Consider the following 16607-nt stretch of genomic DNA (forward strand, 5'->3'; position numbering starts at 1 on the left):
GCTCTTACAACTTAAATTCACCCATAATTCTTGTCTATGTTTAAACCACGTGGTTTAATACCTTTTCTCAGTGAGGCATTCTCATTGTGCTTCCTCTGCATCTGGTTGGTGACTGCATCTCTGCCTTTACTCATCCCAGAATTCTCTTAGTTTGGTTGTTCCACCTATATACTTCCTGCCTGGCTACTGGCCAATTAACATTTTATTAAAACAATATGAATGACAAATCTTTACAGTGTACAAAAGCATTATCCCACAGCAGCTTCCCTTTTTTTCCTTTTCAAAATAAGACCCTGAATCTAATCTCCTTTGTTTAGCTCCCCCCATCATTGCCAATAACAATTTGTAACCAACACACTATATAAAAACAAATACCCATAATACATTTTTTGGGAATGTGGGTGTAGTTTTCTAGGCTACTTCCTGCTGATTAGGGGTGCTGGTAATCTTATGGTGGCCCAAAGAAAACTTAGTATTATGGTCAAGTCCTAACTAGAGTATTCTGTGAGGCTGGATTATCTCAGACAGCAGCCTTGAAACTGTTCTGGATGCAGAACTCAGAAGAAATTTCAACACAACTCAAACCCAAACATTACCCCAAAACTCCAGAAATAGATTTGTCAGCATGTCCCCAGTCTGTAACACCACAGCTAAAAGTGATGTTCAGAACAGACATGCCAGTCTCTAATTAGTGTACTGTTCCCAAACATATTTTTCTTTCTAAGAATAATGGAGAAGGGATATTTATGGCCTTTGATTAATTAGGTATGAAATGTTGTGAATCTCAGCCCCCATCCTTTCCGTGGTATGGTGGTATTTTAGTTGGCCACTCTTCCTGAAAGTGTGTTTTTAAGTGAGTAAGATGGACAATACAGTGTTAGAGTGTCCCCTGCCCCATGCACACAGCCCATCCTCACCTTTGCTGATCCTCGGAGCCTTTCACTTCCTCAAAACTGTATCCTTCTGGTTTCTTCTTTGTCCTCATTACTTATCTCCTTAGCTTGTAGTGTCTATAGTCTAGATACTCTTCCCAGACAAGAGCTCTTGTTTTCTCACTGTGTAGTTGTCTCCAGGAAATGATAGTCACAATGACATTCCCGACGGTAGACACAACAATGACGCTGTTTTGCACTGAGTGCCTTTTGCCCCATTGTAAAGCTGATTGCAATCACTCCCCACAACCACCTAAAGAATGATTCTGATCCACGTTTTCTTTGTCTCCACTGAGCAGAGGAGCAAACTCAGAGTGGTTGATATGTGGCTGTTTGTGTGGTCGTCTTGGACCCTGTTCCTCTTTGACACAACTTTGACATGGTGCTGCTCTTCCTTGCTTGTATTTTATGTATGTGAATGTTTGGCTTGCATGTACGTAAGTATACTAATTGCATGCAGTGATCACAGAGATCAGAAGAGGCCATCAGATCTTCTGAAACTGGAGTTATGGATGTTTGTGAGGTTTTGAGCAGCCTTGTAAATGCTAGGAACAAAACACAGATGATTTACAAAAGCAGCCAGTGCACTTAACCACTGATCCATCATCTAGCTCGGCCCCTAAGCTTTATTTTGTTTTATGTGTATGAGTGTGTGCTTATGTGTATACATCCACAATACATGTCTGCTGGTGTTTGAGGAGGCCAGAAGAGGACTCCAGATCCTCTGGAACTGCACTTATAGGTAACTGTGAGCTGTCTGATGTGGGTGCTGGGAACCAAACATAGGTCCTCTGAAAAAGCAGCCAGCGCTTTTAAATGCCAGCTCCACTCCCCATATGCACTCTTATCTCTGTTTATATAAACTTTGTAGGCCGCCTCAGTTTCTACCTACTTCAAGAAGACTCTCCTCATGATTCTACCTATTACTAACCACTTTCTCTTCAAGATTCCCAGAGTAGGCCACTAGTGTTTGTTATTGTATGGTTCACGGTGCCTTCTCCCAGAATTTTCTAAAAGATTGCCTTTGCATATTTGACATCTTCAGAAGTTCCTACCACTGTTCTGGTCACATAATGGCACATTCAATTACAGCTTTATTTTTTGAAAGTTCTTTCCCAAGGCCAGACACCTCTCTGAAGACCAGAAAGTTCTTGCAAAGACAAGTGCTTTTATGCAGTCTGCCGTGTACACAGGATAGCCACTTGTTTTTTTTTTTTTTTAAATCACACTCTGAAACCTGTTCAGGCAAGTTGGTGGTTTCAGTGTGTTGATTTCTAAGCAACTCACCAAAGAATATCTGCTTTTTGCTTGAACAAAAGCAACCACTTTAAGCACTTGAGATCACTTTTGTGGAAATGGATTTAGCTTGCAACTCCAAACCACTCTAGTTATTACTCTTCTAAAGATAATCAAAGTTTCATATTTGCAGGGGGGAAAAAGCCCAGACGTCTCAGCGTTGATCTTTGTGATGGATGATGAGTAGCATCTCAATGGGCTCGTCCTTTGACAGATATGTTACAGAAGCAATGCTTCAGAAGTGTAATTGGGCTCACCTTCCCGCCAGTTACAAACAGTTGGTGAAGTTCTTGTCTAATTCCTACTGAGACCAGGAAAAAAATTCTTTTAATTTCTGCCTTTTAGTGGTAAGAAATACATACACAAAATCCCAATGGCATATATTAAACACACTTCCGATTGAGATGCTGTGTTGAGCATTGTGGAGGCTATCAAGAGAGGGGTTTACAAAAGGATGGGAAGAGACCGCAAATAAATCTAGGAGCTGTCTACACACAATGATGTTCATTTGATAAAGAGAGGATTTAATATTTCCCCAAGAAGAAGAAAGAAAGAAGTTCTCTTAGTGTATTTCAACATTAATCAAATATTATGAATATCATGGACGTCCCTCATTCTATCTCAAATTCTGTATAGGACAGTTCTCAAACCTGCCTGTACTCAGAATGCTCCATAGAGATTTGAAACATTAATAAAATAAAACAAAATCAACACCAAGTATCATTTTCAGATGAACTAAACTGAAATGCCTGGGCCAGGGCCTAATGATCCATAATTTTGAAAACTTCCTATTGTGTTCTGAAACACATTAAGTAAAACAGCTTCTACAGTGTTGCCAGAACGTGGATGTTCTGGGAGGTGGAGGCTGAAGGCTTCTTATTGGCTAACTTCTGGCATGTGCTACCAGGGTGTGGCTGTGGAGACTTGGAAGGGAGCTTTTGCGTCCTGGCAGAGCTCTCATGACTTTGGGGTGTGATAGAGCTTAGACAGTCAAAATGTTAAAATGGGTTACATACTAGTAGGTGTTTGGAAGGGCTTATTCAAACGTGTTCTCAGAAGGCACAGTGAGACATGCATGTAAGGGGCCATGGCTCCAGCTAGGGAGCAAGGAACTGACAATTCCTTTAAAGAGAAGATGGGTCTGGGCACACACAGACACAGAGTTTTAGCTTTCAAAGGCTTTTGGGTATGAGCATCCTTCGTTAGGTTATTCCATTTCCTACAAGACGGTTGAACGCAAAGGTAGGAAATTCAAATTGAATTTGGATTTTATCCAACCATGATTTTGAAAGAAAAAGAAGTCTTTTTCTGGACTCTCAAGGAAGGAGGATCTGCCGTCAATTTTGTTTACTGCTAGGAACCACGATTGCAGGTTATTTCCATACTCGGGGCTAAGTGTAAATCAAGCAAATTGGCCATCAGTAAAGTGATAAAAACTTAGGAGAAAAAGCTCTTGGATGAAAACTTGGGGAATCAAACATTCCAATAATATCTGTAGAACAGAATCTCAGATTTCTGGGACTCCCCTGAGGAGCAGCTGCCAGGAAACACTTCTTGTTCTAGATCCTGTTTAAGAACAAATACACCCGAGGACTCCATTTAACTTGCTGGCATTACTGAGCGATTTTATTTAACACGCTTTTCCAAGGAAGATACTTTGCATGATTTTTTTTGAATAATTTAAGAACATACTTGGCAACATGGAAACAAGAAGTATGGCAAGTTGGGAATAAAGGAATCCAAGTTTCCCATTTGCTTGGAATTATAGATCAGGTACCACCAGCTGGGCAGCAGCAGGACACATCACAGTTTGCCAACCTCATCCTGGTCAGTTTACGATCCTTTGTCTTTACCAGGTTCCTAGAGAAACATGTGGCTTTAGATCTGTAGGGTTACCTGCTGCAAATAGGAACTATTAAATGTTAACTTAAAGGTTGTTTCCTTGTCAAAACTGGGGGAGGGAGATTACTCATGGGTATGTAAGTGTTGACAGACATGTTATACAGTCTTGGAAAACAGTGATGGAAGTTTATATAATCGGCCTCTATTTTCTTCTTGTCCAAGTCCTTGAGAAATGGGATTATCAGTTAGTATAGGTTGGTAATTGGGCCATATTTTACACAATAGCATTTATGGCGAGGGCATCTTTCCTGGGACAGACAGCTGCTGTGGTCCTGCTGCTCACTCCAAGGGAGAAAGTTCATTTCCCGCCTTAGCTTCCTTTTGTGATTTGCTCCTAGGATACAAGATGGACATTCTCATTTTCTTTGGCTCCCTTCTTCATTTTGCTTTTGGTCTCTCAGTTTTCCGGGCTTCAAATAACTGGAGCCAAGTAGGTCTGAGTAGCGCTGAAGTGGAACTTAATCTCTTTCTATGCCCACGGCTCATCATCTTTCAAGAGCCCAGAACATTCTGCCTTGAGCTTTTCTTCTCTACTGTATCTACAGTCCAGTTGCAAGCAAAGGCTTGATGTGAAGACAAAAAGAATGGTTCTCTCTGCTTTGTTTATTTTGAAGAGGTGGCTTCTAGTCAATAGCAACTCATATCCAAAGGCTCCTTCCCCGAAGCCAGGGATAAGCACAAGCACTTAGCAAGAAGAATTCTCCGTCTAAATGCATTTCTCCATACCGAATCATTCACCAAAGCATCCCATGTGAAGAGTAGCTGGGCTAGAAAAGCATACACATATCCTTAGGATCTCTGGCCAAAGCCCACCATAAAGAATCTTTGTCATAACCTTATCAAAAGAAATCTACAGATTCAATGCAATGAGTATCAAAATCCCTGAAAAATTCTTCACTGAATGGAAGACCTGGATATTAATCCACACACTTTCGAACACCTGATTTTTGACAAAGAAGCAAAAAATATCAAATGGAAAAAAGAAAGCATATTTAACAAATGGTGCTGGCATAATTGGATATCAACATGAAGAAAAATGAAAATAGATCCATATATATTGTCATGCACAAAACTCAAGTCCAAATGGATCAAAGACCTCAACATAAAGCCAGCCACACCTTATAGAAGAACCTTATAGAAGAGAAAGTGGGAAATACACTTGAACTCATTGGCACTGGAGACCACTTCCTAAATATAACCCCAGCAGCACAGACACTGAGAGAAACAATTAATGAATGGGACCTCCTGAAACTGAGAAGCTTCTATAAAGCAAAGGGCATGGTCAACAAAACAAAACGACAGCCTGCAGAATGGAAAAAGATCTTCACCAACCCCACATCAGACAGAGGTCTGATCTCCAAAATATACAAAGGCCTCAAGAAATTGGTCATCAAAAAACAAATAATCCAATAAGAAAATGGAGTATAGACCTAAACAGAGAACTCTCAACAGAGGAATCTAAAATGGCTGAAAGACACTTAAGGAAATGTTCAATATCCTTAGTCATCAGAGAAATGCAAATCAAAACAACTCTGAGATTCCATCTTACACCTGTGTAGTAGGGAGCTGCGGGCAGGCCTGCTTTTCATCCTGCCCGGCTCCCACATGGTTAGCTTTTACCCCAAAATAACATCACACAAATTGTATTCTTTTAAACACTGCCTGGCCCATTATTTTCAGCCTCTTTCTCACATCTTGACTAACCCATATCTAATAATCTGTGTAGCACCACAAAGTGGTGTCTTACCGGGAAAGATTCAGCATGTCTGAACGGCTGGGTCCATCGCATCTCTCTCCCTGAGTCTAACTTAGGAGAGGCGTAGCATGACTGAGCCATCTACCTCACTTCCTTCTTCCTGTTCTGTCTACTCTGCCCACCTAAGGGCTGGCCAATCAAATGGGCCAGGCAGTTTCTTTATTAGCCAATGAGAGTCCTCCATCATTTCCCCTTTTTCTGTTTAAACAAAAAAGAAAGGCTTTAACTTTACCATAGTAAAATTACATATAACAAAACAGTTATCAAGTAAGAATTACAGTTACAATATTTATACCTACTTTATCTTTTATCATAACTAAGGAAAACTATAACTATCTATTCTTCAACTCCATCAAAGACTCCAGAAGGATATAATATTACCTAAGTAAACAAGAAATAAGCAACTTCCAAACTCTAGAAATGACAGACATCTCGCTGCCTGGACAGTCACCCAAAGTCCTTTTGTACTGTTGGGGCATCCATCTTCGGCCTACAGACCCATAGTTTCCAGGAGACATTTCCATGATGCAGGAAATTTCAAAGGCAGTTCAGTCAGTATCTGCTGTGTCCTGCAGAATGTCTTGGAGACTCTTTCATGAATCAGGAACCCTGAAAGATCATCTCACCTATAGGCAAGTTCAGCAGTCCTCTCTCTTAGGGTTCTCTGTGTCCAGTCTATGCATCAGTCCAGGCAAGAGCAGTTTCTTGCCCAAATGGCTATCAAACTCCATAAGGAGCCTCTTCGATGCCCATTTTCCTCTTGAAGTAGCTAGTGCTGCCAGCAGATATGTCTCATTGTCATGAAAAGCCTTAAATTATTAAAACGTTTAAGTGGAATATTCTGTAGTCTTTGAAAGATATTAGGAATGCCTATCTAATTAAAATATATCTCTATATATCTAGAAAATCTAACTAACATGACTATAAGCTTTACTATTATCGACGATTATCCATTAACAACCTATATTTCCTAATTATACATTACATTTTTAAAAGAACTACACAATCACAATACCTTAATCAAGATCAGAAATACATAAACAAGATTGACCTTAATATCATTAACCAAGATTCACAACAATCCAACTTATTTATATCTATATCATCTCCCCCTTTAAATGTAAAAGAACATTTATAAACAATATTTGGGAATATGGGCGCAGTTATTTCTCTCCAAACTGCTTCCTGCTGAATGGGGGCGCTGTTAATCCGATCTTCTATGGTGTAAGCTGTGTGCCATGTTCATCTCAGTCATCAGTTGCGTAATTTTTTGAGGGTGTTCACAGCAACCTTCAGGAGGGCGTGGTCTATCATACCATATTGGGATATAAGCAATCCACACGGTCTCATTTTCTGTAAAAACAAAAGAAACTCCTTTCCAAAGCATCATGTCCTTAGATCCAAATTGTAAAGTCGAGGTATTTTCAAAATATCTATTCTGGAATAGTTTAGCAGCATTTGTAAACAAATATCTTTTAGCATCTGTTGCTCCTTCCTCAGCATTCAAACAATCCAAAGAGAGCATAATAGCATACAGTATCAAGGTTCTCCGTATATTTTCCATCTTTGTGCAGCTTTGTTTTAACCTCTATTTTATTTATTTTTACTTTTACTTTTTGAGACAGGTTCTCTGTATATCTTTGTCCTAGAATAACTCTGTAGACCAGGCTGTCCTTGAACTCACAGAGATCTGTCTGTCTCTGCCTCCCAGGCATTGGGATTAAAGGCGTGTGCTACCACACCTTGAAGTCACAGAGGTCAATCTCTGTCTCCGAAGTGTTGGGATTAAAGGTGTGTACTATCACAACAAACTACTTTCTTTCTTCCTTTTTTACCCTAAGAACTTTAACCTTCAGCATGCATATATTTTTAACACAGTGTAAATCATTTAGAAGTTTTCTTTGTTTTTCAATCTCTCTTTACTGTATCTCTCTTTTTCTGACCATATGAGCCTTTAAATTACTGAGCAATATGAGTAGAATTCAAGCCGCAGCTTTGCCGGCTAGATCCAGCCCATTCCTTAGCTTTCCAACCTCATGGCAGAGGTACCCACTGTAGCCATTTTTATTGCCACAACTCTATGGCGTTTCAAGGTCCCTGCCAGCAAGCAAGCTGCAACAGTGTTAAACAACAATCAAAAGCTCCATAGTCAGGATTGCCTGCTTGAAAGAGTCAGAGTTTGCCCTGGCAGGATGGCCCAGAAAGCTGGCATTTTAAAACGACACAGCTTTTTTCCTGCTACGGCTGAAAACCAAAAAGCATGCAGTTAATTTTCATCAACAGCATTTAAGTGTTTCGTAGCAGGACCTCTTAAAAGAGCTGCAGGGTTTTGCAGCTGAAGCTGAGTCAGGAAGCCTCTCTTAGATGAGAGTGCTTGCTTGCCAGACCCGAAAAATAGAGCTTTACTCTATTCTTTCCCAAGCTTTCTCAAGCTTTCTGCGGATTCGGTTATCCACGTGGGCGCCATTCTGTAGTGAAGAGCTGCAGGCGGCTTCCCGCCGCCCTGCTCTCGGCCACCGGCTAGCTTTACACCCGAAATAACATCACACAAATTGTATTCTTTTAAACACTGCCTGGCCCATTATTTTCAGCCTCTTTCTCACATCTTGACTAACCCATATCTAATAATCTGTGTAGCACCACAAAGTGGTGTCTTACCGGGAAAGATTCAGCATGTCTGAACGGCTGGGTCCATCGCATCTCTCTCCCTGAGTCTAACTTAGGAGAGGCGTAGCATGACTGAGCCATCTACCTCACTTCCTTCTTCCTGTTCTGTCTACTCTGCCCACCTAAGGGCTGGCCAATCAAATGGGCCAGGCAGTTTCTTTATTAGCCAATGAGAGTCCTCCATCACACCTGTAAGAATGACCAAGATCAAAAACACTGATGACAACTTATGCTGAAGAGGTGGTGGAGAAAAGGGAACACTTCTGCGTTGCTTGTAGGAATGCAAGCTGGTACAACCACTTTAGACGTCAGTGTGGCGATTTCTCAGAAAATTAGGAAACAACCTTTCTCAAGACCCAGCAATAGCACTTTTGGGTATATATCCAAAGGATGCTCAACCGTGCTATAGGTCATGTGTGTTCATAGCAGCATTGTTTGTCATAGCCAGAACTTGGAAAAAACCTAAATGCCCCTTGACCAAAGAATGGATAAGGAAAATGTGATACATTTACACAATGGAGTACTACACAGCAGAAAAAAATAACATTTTGAAAATTTCAGGCAAATGGATAGAGCTAAAAAACATCATATTGAATGAGGTAACCCAGACCCAGATAGACAATTATCATATGTTCTCACTCGTAAGTGGTTTTTAAACATAAAGGAAAGAAAACTTAGCCTACAATTCACAATCCCAGAAAACCTAGACAACAATGAGGACTCTAAGAGAGACATACGTAGATCTAATGTATATGGGAAGCAGAAGAAAACAAGGTCTCCTGAGTAAATTGGGAGCATGGGGACCTTGCGAGAGGGTGAAAGGGGAGAGGAGAGGCAGGGAGTGGAGCAAAGAAAAATGTGGATCTCAATAAAAATCAATAAACACTATATAAAAAAGAGGAAATAAAGAATCTTTGCCATTTTATAATGCAGTGGTTCTTGACCTTCTGAACACTGCAGCCCTTTAATACAGTTTCTCATGTTGTAGTGACCCCAACCATAAAGTTATTTTCATTGCTACTTCATAACTGTAAGTTTGCTACTGCTATGAATCATAATGCAAATACCCATGTTTTCTGATGGTCTTAGATGACCCCTGTGAAAGGGTCATTCAATCCCCAAAGGGGTTACAACCAGCAGTTTGAGAACCACAGCTCTAATGAACATTTAAAAGGAGGCAAATTTTAAGTGAATCCCCACAGAATGAGGCACTATAGGAGCTACCGTGCACCCAAATATATTACCACAGTGAGCATTTACAGACCGCACTAAAAGCCCACTTCCTTATCTGTGGCCTTTATTATTCTACGTTAAAGCTTATTACTATGAAAAGAGTTCAGAATTCCATTTTGTAAATATTTGAAACCGCTTTTCTTGAATAACAGAATCCTGTCCAAATAGTTATATTTAAAAAAACCATGTAAGTTAAAATTTATTTTAATATTGAGAAGTATGCAGGGAAGGTTATTCAGTTTATTTATTTACTGTTGTTTGAGACAGGGTCTTGCTGGGTAACGCAGGATGGCCTAAGTTTCAGCAATCTCTCTGTCTTAGCCCACATGCTGGGATCACATGTTTTAGCCACTGCGCCTGGGGTAATTTTTACATTTTTAATGAAAGAACTGCGATCACAAAGGAAGTCAGTTTTCTAATACAACTGAAATGCGACAGCTCTAAGCTCTCTGTTCAGCAGCACTTAGACACCACTGTGACCAGGCATGGTGGTGTGTCTTATAATTGTGCACTCAAGAGGGAGGCCACGGCGAGAAGGTCAGAGTGTAAGAGCAATCTGAGCTACACAGCAAGAGTCTGTCACAAAAAAATAAGAGGAGAGAAGAAAGAAAGTAAATATGTTTTCAAATTCAGAAAATGGTCCTTACACCATATTCAAGAACTTGTTTAGATCATTGGAGGCTAATTCTAGTGAGCATGTGTGTAGCTAAGTAAAGAAGAAGATACATTTATTGGATGCACAGACAAAATGAAGTTGCCATTTTGCTGTCAAAAATTAGTATATGCCAGGGAATTGATAATTTCAGCAAACCAGATAGAGTGGTATGAAGTTACCATTTTAGAAATAACAAAATGGCATACTTGACTTGAGTGTGCGCATGTGTGTGTGTGTGTGTGTGTGTGTGTAGTATACATATGTTTGTGTGGAATCTGCATGCATCTGCACACTGTAGAGACCAGAGGCTGATTTTCATTTTGTAAAAGACACTCTCACTGAACCTGGAGCTAGCCAATTCATCTAGCCTGGCTAACCAATCATCGATATACTTATTTCCCCTTACTGATCGAGTGACAAGTGTGTACTTCCACACCTGACATTTTACATGGGTGTTGCAGATCTGAACATGGGTTATCATGCTTGCATGCAAAGATGTTTCTGACTCAGCTGTCTCCTTAGCCCAGGGCACACATGTTTAAAGTTATTCTCTGGCTGGGCGGTGGTGGCGCAGGCCTTCAATCCCAGCACTCGGGAGGCAGAGGCAGGCGGATCTCTGTGAGTTCGAGACCAGCCTGGTCTACAAGAGCTAGTTCCAGGACAGGCTCTAAAGCTGCAGAGAAACCCTGTCTCGAAAAACCAAAAAAATAAAAAAAAATAAAGTTATTCTCTGTTTACATCCAAGACCCCCTTTAGCTATTTTAAAGCAACCCAGATTGCCTGGAAGAAAGAAACCAAAAGATAGCCGCAGTGACCAGTCCTTATGTGTCTGTCCTTTACTTCTCAACACTGACCCAGCACAGACAGTTTCTTTTGTTATTTTCTCTGTGGCTTCTCTCTTCAGCAGTATGCGGGACACTCCGTCCTATACTTACTACTTCTTCAGTAGCTGAAAATGCTCAGCCACCAATGTTCTCTACAAGGGATGAAGTGGGAGGAAGCGCAGCTCTCTTCCCCAGTGGTTCTCTCGATGCTGAGTGCACTCTGGGGAATCCCAAAGGACATCTGTGCAGACTTGGTCACTAGTTTCCTCAAGGGCAGCACAGATGTGACTAATCACAGATGCCCCCAAATAGTGACAAACATCCAGAAGGGTGAATGAGTTGCTGTTACTATTATTATTGACAATAAATGCAATCATCTCGAAGATGACAGGCAGTTTAACCTCCATTTCATGTGTGATAGTCCCTCTTACTCACAGGAGATATGCTCTAAGACTCCCTGTGGGCACCTGAAACTGGAGATAATATTAAACTTCATACCCTTTTCTGATCTGTACATACTCGTGATAAAATTCAACTCCTAAATTAGGCACAGAAGTTATCAAAAGAAGCTAATAATGAAATAGAAGAACCTTAAGAATTGGCTGTTACACAAGTTCTATAAATGTGGTACCTTAAAATGTCTTATTATACTACATCCACCTGTCTCATGACCATGTGGATAGGATACACACATGGTGATGTAGCATGAGGTGAATAGCTACAAAGGGGCTATTGAATGCAAGCACTGGGACATAATAGCAGTTTATTTGATAGCAGGGATGACTACTAAACAAATGACTGTTGGGAAGGTAGTATATACAGTGTAGATACCCTGGGGAAAGGACGACTAGTGAGTTGAGTGGGATTGATCAGGATGCTGCCAGATTTCACCACAGCACTCAGGATCACAATGTAAAATGTGAGTGTTGCTTACTTATGGAATTTTTCCTTAAATGCATTCAGATGGTGGTTTGTAGTAGAAGGAGAGGGCCACGTCCTGCTGCCCGGCTAGCTTAACCCCCGAAATAACCACACAGAAATTGTATTAATTAAATTACTGCCTGGCCCATTATCTCTAGCCTCTTATTGGCTAACTCTCACATCTTAATTTAACCCATTTCTAATAATCTGTATTACCACTTGACTGGTTATTTTGGGGGCTAAGCTAGCCAGGTAGTGGGACACAGCCCACTCCTCTTACAACAGTGGTTGATGAGGGGTAGCTGAAGCCACAGAAATGGAACTATGAATTGGGGAGACTCTACTATCGGATGATTGGTGCTTCCAACTAAGGCTGGATATCTTGAAAAGATAGCCTTTAATGAAGGAAAACAGAAAGTACATAAAGTCAACCATTTGCCTACTATTGCTCATTTCGACTTTCTTTCAAGATTAGATGGTTGTCAAATAGTCATGTGAGATGAGATACTTTTTTGTGAATCTTGTTGCTCATTAAAAGATTAGTTTTGCCAAAGAGATCAGAATACAAGGCAAATTATGTGCCTGACAGCAAGCATCTGAAGTTCTGAGAGGGGCAACTCCCTTGCAAAGCTAGATCCTTCCACCAGAGCCACTTTATGTGCTGCAAACACTGAAGTTGGTTTCAAGATAATCTCAATAATCTATTTTTAGTACTGGATAAAATGTGTATTCCCTCTGCAAAATCAGAACCTCCTGCTTATTATGCTAATGTGATATTTACCAGCATGATCACCATGGTTTCCAGCTCAAAGTCCCCAAGAGCCTTAAGTCTTGGTCAATGAAAAGTCAGACTCATAAACATGCAACTCTTTTTGTAAAGGATTATTAAATAACAGTGGGAAACTTAGGTAGAAACAGTGTGATGGTGGAAATGCAGTAAATACAGCTCTTGTCAGGGGAAACTCAAATGATAACCATAGATACAAACTAGATGTTAGTGCCCTAATCATTGGCAAGCAATAGGTCTCTAATTAAAAGATGCAGTTGCTGAGAATAATATTCTGTTTGATATGTCTTATTAAGTATTATTCCAAGCTGTCAAAAGTCTGTAGTAATTTATGGGTCCCAAGTAGAACAATTGGCTCTAGATTAAATAGAACCCTATCCCTCAAGACAGCAGTGATTAAATCATAGAGTTCAGAGTGAACAATAAGCTCCCATAACTACAAATGGCTTGCTTTGTATCACAGGACAGTTAGCTATTTCAAATCTCTATCAGTGAAAACATAGAAGATTCTCATCTTTTAATCATGTATTTAAATCATGGATGGTCATTTTAAAGGTGTTTATTAAATCATTGAATTACAATGGGTGATTCAACCTGTCAGTAGTATTGCCCCAAATATGATAGTGGGATACAGGCCAGTGGACATTAAGCCAGATAATATGGATGGTAGTTGGAGTTGTCAACCAGAAAGGATCTAGAATTACCTGAGAGGCAAGCCTCCAGTCACTGCTATGGAGAATGGCGTAGGTTAGGTTAGTCTCTGGGGACTTCCTTGGCTACATAAATGGAGGTGGGAAGGTCTGCTCACTGTGGATCTGGCTGGGATCCTGGACCCTAAAATGAAGAGAAGAAGCTGAACAACAGCTTGCACATACCCATGGGGATTGGTCGAAAGCAATGAGCGGTGGGAGTGGGCCTTGTGGAATGTCACTTGGAATTCAGATAATGAGGTGACAAAAGGCATTGGGTTTATGGTCTAGCCTCTCGCTGAGAGCTTTGCTGGAAGAGATCACTGGAAGTGAGATTCAAGTATAATGAGACACAGGAGGGGGAGGCTATGAAAATGGCAGCCATTGTCAACTGAACAAGGCAGTGGGGGCAAAGAAGGAAGGCCTGCTGCAGGGTGAAGGCAGGAAGACAGGACCAGCCTCGGCATAAGGAGTCTTCCCTGCACAGTTGTAGAGAGATAAGGTCTACACGTGTCGTCATAATAGCTTGAGAAAGGTCTAGGTTGGAAATATTCTTACTGATGTTGTAGTTCAGAGCTTTTCCAAATTGTTTGCAAAGCCTCTGCTTACCTGTATTTTTTGTTTGTTTGTTTCTGGTCAATGACTCCATCCAGTAACCCTTCTCTATTCTCAGTCTGCTTAACCCAAAAAAGTTCCTCTAAAGAGGAAGAAGATGCCAGTTTGGTGACTGAGGAAGAGAGGAAGTGGAATACCCTTTTACTCTTTTACAGATCAAGTTCTAACAACAGTTCTCCAAAGTTCACAACGGCTTTCTTTCTTTTGGCTCCCTCTCAATGACAAGAAAATCCCACGTTCCTTCTTGTTTTTACAGAGAGCTCACCGCATTCATGTGTGTTCGACGGTGAGATGACTGAGGCTTAGTCTCCCTTTCTCCTCACCCTTGCTGAAATGCCAAGGATAAGCTCAGTTCCTCCAGGAGACGGCAATTCCTTTAGGGATTAATTCAATTACAGTGTCGAAAAACTGGGTGGGGAAGTATTCTCAGCACCTCAGTCAAGAGAAGAAATGCTATTTAAGTAGCTTCATATTTCACGTTTGGGTGGCTGAAGTTTAGGGGCTTAACAAGATTAGTGATGCTTCTCAGCAAGGCTAGGCTTTAGGGGATTTTCTAGTTCCCTGATCTCTCTTCAAAAACGATTCTTCAGTTTTTCTTGTCAAGACAGACCAGATAGTGTTTGGATCCAAGGCCCACTGTCATGGACCTGTGCAGGCCATTGGTTCCCACTGATCCTGTGGCACGGACACATTATTTATCAAGCCAGAAAGACAAACATACACATGAGTTCAGCTTAACTTGACACCTACTCTAAATAACACCTGTGGAAAACTATAAACTATGCTATTTGCAAGATATAGAATTGAATTATTACAAGATTGCAAAGATAAATATTTAGGGAGAGATTGTCACATAACAAGTATATACTAAACCCTAAGGATAATCCTTAGGAAGAAGAGTCACACTACTTAGGACTGCTAGCCAGAAAGGACACAAGATACTGGACTTGTTTCACTGCCCCCCCATCAACCTTTTTTAAAAAAGTTGTATTTTATCTTCTTTAATTATGTGTATCTGAGCGTGTGTGCACATGAGTGCAGGTGCCTGAAGAGGCCAGAAGAGGGTGATCAATCTCCAGAAGCTGGAGTTATAGGTGGTTTGTGAGCTACCTGACATGGGTGCTGGAAGCTGAACTTGGGTTCTCTTCATGACCAACACAACTCTGAAATGTTTAGGAATCTTTCTAGTGCTAAATCAGTCTTTTATCCTAATAGCTTGGGATCAGAGGTATTTCATATATGTTTTTTTCTTTTTTTTAGATTTTGGAATGTCCATATAGATTTTACTGGTTGAACATCTCCATTGTAAAAGTCCAAAATCCACAATGTTCCCAAACATGTAAGCAAAAATATCTCACTTAGAGTACATCTCAGTTTCCAGTGCTCAGCAGCTATGTGTAGCTCATGGATACCTTACTGAGCAGTGCAAAGTCATGCTTTACAAGGAAGGCCTCATTAATACCTCTTCTGAATCAAAGGGAGCTACTATTACTTCCTCCTTTTTACAGATGAAGGCAGTAGACTGCATCTACTAGCCAGAAGCTTAATGCGTATGAAGCAGTCAAACTAGGTATGAACACAGAATATGACTGTAATCTTGTCTTTCAAATATGGAGACACATCTTTTACAGGACTTACAAAACTATGGGGTCTTATGCTTTCAAAAGTTCCTTGAAAATTCAAGGAGGCTGGCTGTTGAAGATTTGTTTGAAGGGATTTATTTTACCTCTTATTACTATAAAACTGGTCAACAAATATCAGATAAGAACCAGGGACAATTACCATAGGTGCGATGCCCCTGCCACCCTTAACCTTCTGGCCTCCAAAGGCTTGCACAACCTCCAAGCCCTGCCTATTCTCTCCAAGGCCACTCTTTCTCTCATCCCGGGTCCTCCAAGGACTTATTGATCCATTCTGTTCTGCTGCATGTGAGTTCAGCCTCTGAACCAAACACTCTATTCAATTGGACAACAGACAGCGACATAACAGAATTCTGTAACATTTTGCTATTTTCATCAAATTAAAAAAGAAAAGGTTCTAAATCTAACAAGTAAAACTGTATACAATAAGAATAATTATCAAGCATTGTCCAAATAGAAAGGAAGGGTAATAACCTCAACAAAAATGAAACTGCATACAACAAGAATAATTATCAAGTAAGAAATACATTCTCAATGTCCCATCCATATGTAATTGGCAAATTTAGAGAGATTACTCCATTAGCTGTCCTCTCCTAAAGAGTCCAATGTTTTGGACTTAATGTATTTATTTTAACCATGATTCACGAGAACTGTAACTGTCTAGTCTTCAACCCCAGGAAGTGCATAGCA

This window comes from Arvicola amphibius, chromosome 8 (assembly GCF_903992535.2).
Source record: "Arvicola amphibius chromosome 8, mArvAmp1.2, whole genome shotgun sequence".
Taxonomy (NCBI): domain Eukaryota; kingdom Metazoa; phylum Chordata; class Mammalia; order Rodentia; family Cricetidae; genus Arvicola; species Arvicola amphibius.